Source organism: Euwallacea fornicatus, chromosome 1 (assembly GCF_040115645.1).
Source record: "Euwallacea fornicatus isolate EFF26 chromosome 1, ASM4011564v1, whole genome shotgun sequence".
In the NCBI taxonomy this organism is placed as follows: Eukaryota; Metazoa; Arthropoda; class Insecta; order Coleoptera; family Curculionidae; genus Euwallacea; species Euwallacea fornicatus.
The window spans coordinates 4,860,189-4,872,356 of record NC_089541.1 but is presented as its reverse complement, the minus strand read 5'-3'; the positions used below and the strand labels follow the sequence as shown (position 1 = coordinate 4,872,356).

At 34.6% G+C, this 12,168-nt stretch overlaps 1 long non-coding RNA gene across 1 annotated transcript; it reads right to left on the bottom strand.

Annotated features, from left to right (window-relative positions):
• Positions 1–7,174: 7,174 nt before the first annotated feature.
• Positions 7,175–11,818, bottom strand: LOC136349291 (uncharacterized). Its single transcript, XR_010733786.1, has 3 exons — positions 11,295–11,818; positions 11,142–11,194; positions 7,175–8,372 (listed from the first exon to the last, which is right to left on the bottom strand). It is a non-coding gene; the product is annotated as an uncharacterized lncRNA (long non-coding RNA).
• Positions 11,819–12,168: the final 350 nt, after the last annotated feature.

The following is a 12,168-nucleotide window of genomic DNA, read 5'->3' as shown; positions in this document are numbered from 1 at the left end:
ATCAGATAACATTGTTATTACTGCTCTGTTTGTAACAAACTGAACAAATGTTATTATGATTAACAGCGGTGTTAAAATGTTGGCGAGGTGACCGTCGGGATGTGATGCTTCACTACGTTTTTGCCTATAGAGCGAACCGCCAGAGCAAATGAAAACTTGTGCTCTGACAACAGTCAAATGCTTAATTTGTATACCACTATAAAAAAATGCAAGTTTGTGCAAAATAAAAAAATAGATAAAAAAGGAATAATATTTATTTGTTTGTACAGGGTTGTTCAGTATATTTAGACAACGCCTGCTATTTTTATCTGAAAAAAAGAACACTGTGAATACAAACGTTGTAGGATTTATCCTAAATGGCCAGAAAATGTTACATAGCACAACAGAAAAATATTTCAGAGTTAAAGGACACAAACCGAGTAAAGTTACAATTAAACACCCTGTATATTTTATAAAAATTGAATAAACCATTATTTTCTGATTTCAAAAATATTTAACATGCTGCCATTTGATTTAGCTGTTTTCGCGGTATTTGCATTTAAAAATTGGAGAATATATTGTTTTTCCAAAGCGTAGCCCCATGAATAAACAAACGAACCGAACGTCATTAGTAATTATTATTTATTCGGCTGTCACATTTTTGTAAATTTTGAAATTTCGTAAATTATTAATTAAAAAAAAATGTTTATCTTGGTTCCATGGTAATGTAACTTGTTTATATTAGTTCTAAATTAATTTATTATTTCCAGTATGCAAATAATAAATTAATAAATAATAATTGCTAATGACGTTCGGTCCATTTGTTCATTCATGGCAACTGGGATTTGAAAAAACAATATAATCCCGATATTTACATGCAAATATCGCGAAAACTACTAAAGCCAATTCGAACATGTCATATATTTTTGAAATCAGAAAATAAAGGTCTATTCAATTTTTGCAAAATATACAGGGCGTTTCATTATAAATTTACCGGCTTTGCGTCTTTTTCTAACTTTGCAGAATTTATCTGTCGTGTTGCAGAATATTTTTTGGCGATTTAAAATAAACTCTATAACTTTTGTGTTTAGTTTTGTTTTTAAACAAAAAAGTGGTAGGTGCTGTGTAAATATACGGATCAACCCTGTACAATGAGATAATTGCATCGAACCTCACTCATGACTTTGCAGAAGGATAAGGAAATCACTCATAATATCTATAAGGATTTGAGCTCAACTGAAACAAATTGAAATAAAGATCAGTATAGTTCTAGTTTTGCTCCTGTCCTTCCTTTCACAGACTTTGTTTTGATCATTTCAACTCAGTTGATCGTTGAAATGGATCATGACGCAAGATTTGCAACTATTTGTTGCTAACTATTTATTTATTGAGGATTATCATTATTTATTCCACGGTTAGTGCTTTGGCCATATATATATATATATCTATATATATGTATGCATTTTTGAACATCCATTTGTTTATTGTTAAAAAAAATTGATACCCCTTATACATGAATGTACAAAAAACTCATTGGACATAGTCTTGTTTCACAGATAAGTTAACTTTTTAAAATATCAGAAAATACAAGACTATTCAATTTTTATAAAATATACAAGATATTCCATTATAAATTTACCTACTTTGGGTCCTTTTTAATTTTGGAGTATCCTTTTGTTGTGCTACTACTATTTCCTGTCGATTTACAACTTTTGCATTTCAAGTTTTTCGTTTTCTTATATAACAAAAGTAGTAAATACACAGACCAATCCTGGATATACTCAATAAGTAATAAATAATTCCAAATAAATGTTTAAAGAAAGAATAACCATCCACGTCTTCGAAATCGTTATTTTGAGGACCCAAGTTCACTGAGATACTTTTATTTATACTGTTCAATACTATTACCTCTTTAAATTTTTTGCACTTTTTTTTAACACTATACGTTATGGACCCTGAGATGCAAATTGGGAGTGCGAGAAAAAACAGTTCATTGCTGATCCTAAACGCTGATAGGTGCAACAGAAGTACAGAAGTTGTCTTTCAGCTCGTGGCTTGCAGAATAAATGTTAATGAGAAAAACACTTCGAAACGTCTTTAAGTTAATTAATTGTGTTTGCAAAAAAAGTCATTACGCATCAATAAATCCGCTATTAGGATGTAACAAAGAAGTGCGTCACGACGACAAAGGCGCGTGTTGCTGAAGAGATAACATCTTGATCGTATCTACGATGGTCGGAAAGGGGAGGGCAACTAAGCATGCCTGCTAATGCCCCATTAAATGATTATCTAAGCAAACAAAAATCATCTATTTAATTAGAAAGGTACCGGAAACGGGTCGTTTGGAGTCGCGTGCCCCCCGAAATTTAACTTATGTGCATTTAAATGGACGACATTTAGCGGTTTCGACATTGTAGCCGCGGATAATTGCAGTTTTTAGGGGTTTAAACGGTAATATTTCTTTAATGACCTCATTGCAATGCGGTGGTCACTCGTGTTAATGGGAGGGGTGGCTTAGGGATCACATTACTACACTGCCATTATTTGTTTGTCGCTCATTTCCTGTAGGATTTCTTTATCCGACCCTGACTTGCACGCAAGTTTTTTTTTGCTATGATCGTTGCTAATGGCTGCTGTAGAGTTTAGTCTCATGTAACATCGGCCAGAAAACCGATCGAATTTATCTCGGCAACGGCGCCATTTTGAAGACAGATCGTCGACAATAGAGCCCCAATCGGTAGATTATTGCGAAGTGACGACGAGGATTCGATTAAAGCGACGAAACGCGATTCGAGAGCATTTTCATCAAATTCGTCCCACTTCTAAAAAGGCAAAGAAATTCGCCCTTTCAACGATCTAATTGAATATCCTTTCAGAGACGCGGCTCCGAGTTTCCAGATATTGAATTATTGGCCTTTCAGAGATCTTTTCAAAGGAATAATGTTTTGAAGCAAATCCTCCAGATATTTCAAATATTTGTACGTTAAATTATCTAAAGGTCATATTAACCACAAAGATGTACCACGCCATAGGGCAAAATCAATCTACTTAATTTTTCACAAATAATAACAACTTTTCATCACCTCAACAGATACACCGGGGGTAATTGAGTAATTAAAGTAATTTCTTTAGTAGTTGCGAGCCATTCTCAATGGGTTTGATCGTGTCGTGTATGGCCGCAATAAACGTAATTAGGCTGCTGCTGTTACTGGTCATAGCGGTTAGTGGACCCCACCTAAAAAAAAGCAACTGAGGCTTTGAGTCGATTAAGGATGATGATTTAGACGTACTCAGAAGGCCGTTTCGCAAATATACCATTAGGATCTCACTTATCTTGAAAGATACGAAGTCGGTTAAATTAGAACAAAATGCGCAATTTAAATATCTAGAAAACTTAGTGCGGTACAAGAAAATTAGTAAAGCCGTTCCAAATGAAATTTTTGACAGATATTTTAAAAAGTATGGGCGACATTGCCGATTTGAAAACGTACAGTTACTGAACCTTAAACTAATTTAGCCGATCTTGTGTCTCTTAAATTAACTGAGATTCCAATGATGGGGCTCGCAAAAGGAATTGGTTCATCCCTCCGCATTGAATTCCGATTTCAAGTTCCTCAAATGTTCCATTTTAAGGTTTTCTTCAGGACTAATTTTTGAAGAAATCCAATTCACTTTTGAAGGAAATTATTCTCGATTTTGATTGTAAGGGAATTTTTTTCCCCACAAAAACTAAACGGATAATATAAGTTTTAACCCTAAAAAACGATTAGAGGAAATTTTCATCAAGATGATAATCGTTTTCAAGTCATCATTAAGGCAAAATTTGAAGGCTTCATACTAACTCTATAAATTGAAAATTTGAAATATTTTTGACGCATCAAAATTGAACTAGCATTTAGAATTCGATCTATTTTTTCAGGGAATATTTCTGGATTTTGAGGACTTTTTTGCAAACCAAAAACCTCGAAAACCATTTTTGCTTCGTTTTTGTGTTCGATATTAAAGCTTTAAAACATTTTTCTTTTGTGTAATGTCGTCCAATTTAGAGGTAAATCATAACGTATGAGGCAGAGTTAAAATGATCTTTATGCAAACGTATATTTCCTGTTTAAGCAGAGCAGTTATGCTTTCCGTTATAGCGCTAAAAAAGGAGTGAGAATTAATAAAAATACGCTTTCCTGGTTCACGCTTTTATTATGATGGAGATGGCTTATGCCGTAGGTGATCTGTCGTTAAGTAGAAATGTGTGTATGCCATTATAACCCTGTGACGTATACGAGAATTCAGTCTTTGTATGCTTTGTTGAAGAATTATATCCCTCCTACATCTTTAAAAACTGTAATTATAATCCTTATATCAACATACAGTTCGTCTTAGATAAGAATTGCGAACATGGGAATCTCAAAAACAATAATAGATACAACATTGCTTGAATTTGAAACATGTGCGCGATTTAAAGCAAATTAATAAACTGTTTTTATACCAGCCAAATTCAGAATAGTTACAAAGATATCCAGAAGAAAACGAATTTAGCGGTTTTTCTTTTTTACAAATAACTCTTACATGTTGGCAACTAAAGAAATGGAAATTTTACATTATTAAGACACTTTTTTAAGAACTTTGTAGCAATGATTCCAGTTTCCTTTTTAAGTCTTTACTTCCGGAGGTAAATTGTTAATCTTTTGACTTTCATATAGGCGCAATATCGAGTATATACATTTTAAAAATCGTCATGAAATTCCCTTTTCAACCATATATTACATTTTTTCTAAGAAACTCTATGAGTTGTAGCCGCTAAAACATTTTTTGATAAATCGGTTATCATTTTGATTTATAGCGATGGTACACATTAAATAAATAAATGCTATTGAAATATAAGTAATATTTGAAAATTGTAAAACCTTAAATTTGCTTTAAATGTTTAAATTATAGCTCCAAATTCCATTCCTAATGAAAACAAATTTGATATGCCATTGTGCTGAATATGATGTTACATAAATTGTATAGACGCTAAACATATGTATGTATTTAAATCAGTTACTGGAAGAAAGGAACCCAGAAAATTCATTTTTAAATGACGGATGTCTCGTTTGAATAAATATGTTTTTTTTTTTAATTTATTTATTTGTTGTATACCATTGCTGTTAGTGAAAATCATGGCCGAATTATAAAAAAATGTTTCCATACTTATTAACAATAATTAATAAGAAACTCATAGAATTTCTGAGACAAACACCTAATGTAATATATGGCTGAAAATGGAATTTTATGACGATTTTGAAAATGTAAACATTCCATATTGCGTTTATATGAAAATCAAAAGTTCAACAGTTTATCTTCAAAAGGAAAGACGTAACAAAAAAACTGGCAACACAGCTAAGAAATTCTCAAAAAAGTATCTTAACAATGTATAACTTTCAATTTTCTAACTATAACCGTTTGACAGTTATTTGTAAAACACAAAAACAACTCGTTTTTTTCCATCTCCATCACTATTCTGAATTTAACTGATATAAAACCAGATAATTAATTTGTTTTAAATTTCGTAACTTTTTCTTAATTTACGATATTTTGTATCTATTACCGTTTTCGAACTCCTCACGCTGTTCATTCTTACCTGGGGCAGACTATATATTGAGCCAAAATTGTTATTACATCCGCAATGAGCTCAAGTACTGAGTCGGTTTATTGATTGAGTTATTACCCTCTAATTGAGCTATCCCTATACAAGCAAATGGACAGATCAACACTGATGAAATGCAATAAGGTCTTGATGGCAATCTCTCAGAACGCTCAGAGAAGTTGAGGGCTTGGATTGGAATTCTACAAGGAATTTAATATATACGAAAACATGAAAACCAACTTCAGATGCATATAAAAACAAAACAAAAACAATACAGGATGATTTATTAACAACTGAAAGCTGGAGATACTACATGACAAATGGTGTCAATTGAAGAAAATATGCCTCATTGGAAAATGGATAGTTTAGGATATATACAAGGTGTTAAAAGGTAAAACTTTAAATAATCTTTTTACCATTATTCAGAAAACATCGAAGTTAAACATTTGAAAATTTGTATAGTTATATTTTTTGGGTGGCGAATAAAATACGTTTTGCAATCTCCGCATTGTTAATAAAGAACATTTAAATAAATTCAAAACAAAAATTTAAATTCCCGTCCTATATTTTTTCGTATTCGAATACAAATGTGTATCTAACTATTTCCAAAATCTCCTACGTGGACATCAATTTGTGACACCTGGTGTAAAAAATTGCTGCACCGGCACTGATTCCACATTGTACAAACTGTCCTGAAACCAAAGGACAAAAAGGATACAGGACAGGGAGCGTTCAAAATACTGCCACAATCTCATATAATTTATTTACAGATTTAGCGTTTTTATGGAACAATTGGACGTTAAAGCGAGAAGGTAAAAAACTAATTTTATTGATAATTGTTTGAACTCGTGAAAATTTGGCGATTTAAAGGAATTCATAAATATTACTTTTTTTATTAAAATTAATTTTAAATGCTTTTATTGTAAATGGAACTAGGTACAAATTAAATAGTATTACCACAATGACGTCTGCCGTGGTCTTTTAGTAGAATTCTTAACGAAGGGGCAAAAACAGTTACGTTTTGCAGACAACCGACGGATTAAAGGGGTCATGACACACACTAAGCGCAGACTTTCAGTTAAAGAGGCGTAAATTTTATTAATGGAAAAATGCATGAACTTTCATGGCATTATTGATGTCTCTAGGAGTGCAAAACAAGCTCGAGTGCTACCATGTTAAAAAAAGAAACAACACGAACTATATGGTAATACTTAAATTTTGAAATCTGGAATTGGATCCAAAGCAGTTACTAATTTGTCCAAGATTCCGAAATTTTTAACAGCTCCCGAAAGTAAACTCAAGATTTGAATTTTTGTAATGAACATGTTATCCAGAATTTAAAAATCTTTGAATTTTAGACATCAGAACTTGATCCATTAAATTTAGTTGTTTTCCTAAGACTTTAGAATTTTCAACCTTTAGGGCTTGAAAGTAAATTAAGAATTTAAATATTCGCATTTGAATTTAAGAAACTCCAGAAATTGCGTTTTTTCTGAACTTAAACAAATTTTATCTTGTTACTCTACGAATAATTAAATTCCCTTCTTTCCGAATTCCAATTCCTCACCAGTTATAAAATCGGCTTCTTCCAAATCATCTGAAAATTCTTCCGATCGCTCTGAGTGCCCTCTCTTAAGCCTATACAGGGCCAACATCCCCCTCACAGTAGGGGAGTCCCCGGTGGCCCGCTGAAGTCATATATAATAGACGTAATACGTCCGTTAAAAGAAAGATCACTGAAGATTCGACAGATTAATCTGTGCTTTCCTATTAAGAGCCTCAATGGGCGCATATGCAGCCCCTTTAGGATTAACCTTGGGGTTAGCGCGGGGATGAAAATTCTTTTGTCAGCGCTATTGGGCCGGCTAAGTGGTGAAATAAATTATTATTTCATGACATTTAATTAGGTCTTCGTATGTTTCACTTCAAAGATTTTTTTCTGATTTTCAGTTTTGTTATTCAGGGTCTTCAAAACATCAAGAAAGTTTCAGCTTTTAGTAATTTTAAAACTTTTTCTCTACTAAAGCTGTATTAGATACTCAGAGGGCGAGTGACAAGTACATAGACCACATGTGCAGTAAACAAGACAATAATACGCCCTCCGATGGGTTGTTTTTTAGGGCGCTCGCAGTAAAAGACATCATTTGAAGGGTTCGCAACAATGAAGAGACGCAGTCTACGAGATTGATTACTTTTTTATCGACTGCGTAACCGGTTCCTTTTGCTTGATTAAAACATTAAGGGTCATCTGATTTAATCGGGTGGTTCGAATGCAATTTCATAGTGGACTGATGACCGCGGAAGACTTCGGAGGCTCCTCGACCACCAAAAATGCAGACACGTGGCCGCGTTTAACACTCATTTAAATTATCTGATGCAATGGGCTCTATCAGACCGACATCTACATGCCAACATTTTATTATGTTCGGTCAACCCCAGCCAGGTGGGTTTAATAGTCGAGGGGCACGTGATATTTCCAATTTTATACACATTTCCTGAAAGCCTCAATATAAAGTTGTGTGAGCGTGTTTCAATTTATTACCAGGGATTATTCCTCCATCTACCTTCTCAGTATCTAGAATTTAGGTAAACACTCAAGACTAAAAGCCCATGGGACTACGGCCTCTCCGAGACCAACTAAAAAGTCAGCTCCGGATCCCTCTCACAAGGAAAAGCTTGTACTGTGTTCTAAAAATTTTAATCCGTAATTTGATTATGGACCTTCAATAGAATGGCAGATAGATACGCGGGAACCTTACACTCCAGGAAACTGAAATAAAAATTTTGATTTAGCTTCACGGCTTTAAAGCTTCCAAGTACTAATTAGACGTATTCTCTGGACGGAACAATTGTTGATTTTTTACATTAAATGGAAGATGGGTACGTAAAAACCCAACTCACCATGAAGCTAAGAAACATAAATTCTCATATTGAGAGTTTAAAATTGAAGACGGCTTTCAAATTGCAGCCATATCACTACCGCAAGTGGACAGTCGCCTTAAAAACAAAGATAAAAAGAAATAACTTTTGAGGACTGTGAGAGGTCAAGATTGTAAGAAAACAGTAACGAGGCACGTGGGAACACGGCTTGATCCGTGCCAAAGAGGAAATGCGGGTATCTCCCAAGGTCAGTGGAAGCTTGAAGTTTTAACCCCAACGGTCAGATAGTAGGGAGATTCGAATTCTATAGCCTTTCGATATGTGGAACCTAACTTTCCGTTTCACCTTCAGTGAAATTCAGAGTTTCGGAGCTAGAAAGGGTTTATTTTGAGCGTGATCGCAATGTGATGAGGCTACTAATGCCACTAAAGGGACCGACACATGCACTCCAAATCCAGTTAACTAAGTTATGAAACTGAGGTCTGAAAATGGTAGCAAAAGCAAATGAGCTCTCAGCACTTTAAAATTTTATTTTCCCTGAACCGAGACGACAAAAGCGTCTAAATTGTATATTGCTGGAAGTTTCGCCTTTAAACAGGCAGCAGTAAAAGCAGGTTTGCAGCAACTCGTTGGAAACTTTCGACTTAAAACTCCTGCTGCCAGTGGCGTGGGAGTCAAAGATCCAAACGTATATTCAGTCCTCAATATGCAACTTATTTAAAGTATCAGACAGAGAGATATATTACTTCTATTGAGGTCCCCAAGAGTAACGAAACTGCAATCCAACTTTGAAGCCAGGAATATCTATACAAGAAATATTACCGGGCTTCCCCAACTACAGTACAAAACAAGCAAATAAATTTGCAGATCAGTTTAATGGGTTCCTCAGTTTCGCACCCCATCTTCGCACCTCCGCCCTCGCGAAATAATACTCCCGGAGTTTTATTCCAGCCGTCCCAAGAGCCTCGTTCTCGCTGGAAGTCGTAATGTGTTTTCCTTATACGGCGGTTTTTATTATATCTATCGCTTTCCAGTCTGGATGGCGGCAATCTCGAAAATCGTTGAGTAAGAGAGAGCAACCGCCCTTTCTTCCCTTATAGGGCCGTCAAACTGAGGTTAAATTTTAACCATGGGAAAGGTGACAGTAAAAAATGGCACCATATTACCTAAATAAAATAAGTTGGCACCCACCTGAAATAGTATAAAGCGGCATATGGGAAGTTATTTTTTATCGTTACACAACATTTGGCATTATCTGATGGAGATAATTACGCCCTATAATATGACTTATCATTAATTTTCTAGCCCTACCTATACGCTTTTATCTGTTCCTTGGCCCTAGGTAATTAAATTTATTTCACCAATCCTCTAATAGCTAACGTGCGACTCCACTTTTATTAATCGTCATGTAGAATACGAGGGCTATTGGTTTTAATTTCACATAGTGCAGGTACGTAGATGGTACTATAGCCCTGGATCGATTCTGAAGAAATTGTTATTTAAAAAAATCCTGACTACAAATGAAGAAATTTTGAGGATCGGTCACATTTCTACCAAGTTTCGATTTACGAAACGTATCCAATGCTGGATTGGATTTTACGACCAGTCTGGCGAATCACAAGTTTGTAAAAGGCCTAATCCGTAAATTATTTTCCTCCCTCGATGGTCGATGGTGGACGTGTATTTACGACCATCATAAAATGAAGTAATAAAAGACATCCAGGAGTTGCTTTTCGCATTTCAGGGATGTTATAAAGAATAAAGCTGATTTTTCACGAATGACAGACTGGTGATTGAACATTTTTCCAAAGGTAAAATATGTTTTAAAATATTATTCAACTGATTCGATATAAACAAATATAAGTACTTCATCTTGACAATATGGTGACGGAAAAATGCTATGAATCCGCGACCTTTTCCTTAAGTAGTAATTAAAATAGTGTCACAATAGAGTATGATCTCTCAAAAACAGAAAATCAAAGTCAAGAGCCATTTGAAATAAAAATAGAACCACTCAAAAATACACCTTGAAAATTTTCCACACGACATCATCCATGCAACAAATGTATGTCTGAATGAGCAAAGAGCGAGAATGGCAGTAATTACTTATATAGAGCCGGATTCCAGATTCATTTACATCTGTCTCTTTTCCTCTTTGTAGCTAAACGTCACTGTAATCTGTAGGCACGGCCACGTGATGGGGGTGAGCTCTGATTGAAGCGGGTTTAATTTCCAGGGAAATTTTAGCGGATTTTTTAGTGTGGGGCTTCGGGCTTTGTGGATTAGTAAGCCGAGCCTAAAGAGGGTGAAAATATCTAGATTGAGGTGGTTTATTTGTATGAGAGCGGAGCGAGAACATTTTCATGTACAAGTGAAATATTTAAGGAATTGAACGTAACGATTTTCATCTGGAACAAGGGAAAAAGCCCTGGTTATCGAGCGGCCATTTTATCGATGGCAATTGTGGATCCCGGCTCCCCCGATGCCGATAAATTAATCAAGGTTGTCACGCCGCCCCCGAAACGGCCGCCCTCGGTGTTTCCATATTTTCGTTACGTGCCGTGTTATGTTGCTATTTCTGTTCACGCACACAATAAATTACTATACCTACCTACCCGACGTTTGAATATATCTCTATTTCATTCTCTTGCTAACTTACATTAGGGAGGGAACGCGGACATCAATTGTACCCGCCTGCTCCTCTGTGGTTGGCTGAAGAAAACATTTCTTGATTAATATAACAATGTTTAAACATCTTTATATTGCCAATAAATTCTACCATTTACTACACGAACTAATAAGTTACACTTACATCCCATTAAGTTAGCTCTTGACAATATGCGGACTGGTTTTGTATTACAATAAATTCAGCGGAATGGGATCAGGACCTTGTATAGGTCATTTTATTTAAATCTACTCTGACCGAACCATGGTTGCGGATAAATACAAAAATATAATTCGCCTTCTTAAACCGGTATAATTTGTTTCAAGTTTTGTTAAATTCGAGGGATTTCAGACACATGGTCAATTAATTTTTATGAAATAATGGATGAGTTAAATATTCTTTAGTTTAGGTTGAAATATTCAAAATTTGGCACAGTGTGTACTGTCATGGGGCATCGCTTATACCAAATGTGGTTGAATTAGTAACACTCTAAACACCTGATCAAACCATTTTTAAAACATTGTTCTTTAGAATATACATGAACAAAACACATGTTTATAATTTATCATTGTATGCCCCGAATCAAGAACAACATTTTTGTATATAAATTATTAAAACGGGTAATAAAAAAAAGCATCTCGCAGTAGTCAGTGCCCCGTAAACATATTAAATGTAGCAAATATTTACTAACAATACATGAATTCATCCAAGATATGCCTTTCACATTTCAACATCTTGAATTTTTTAATGATAACCCTTTATTTCTATAATTAAATTTAAAGGTGGTTCGGAAACAAAGAAATCTATACTATACATATGCATGGAATTGGCCATAATGTAGAGTTAAAGTTTTCGATTGCAATGTAGCTTAACTAAGTCACTATATGGGTAAAGGCAATCTATCTATTCAATAACAGTTTAATTTTTTTATTACAATATTCGGATAAATCTTTTTCTTAAATTTGAAAAGTTTTGAAGGGAATATCTGCACTTAGAACTGTATTGCAGCACCTGGGGTAGT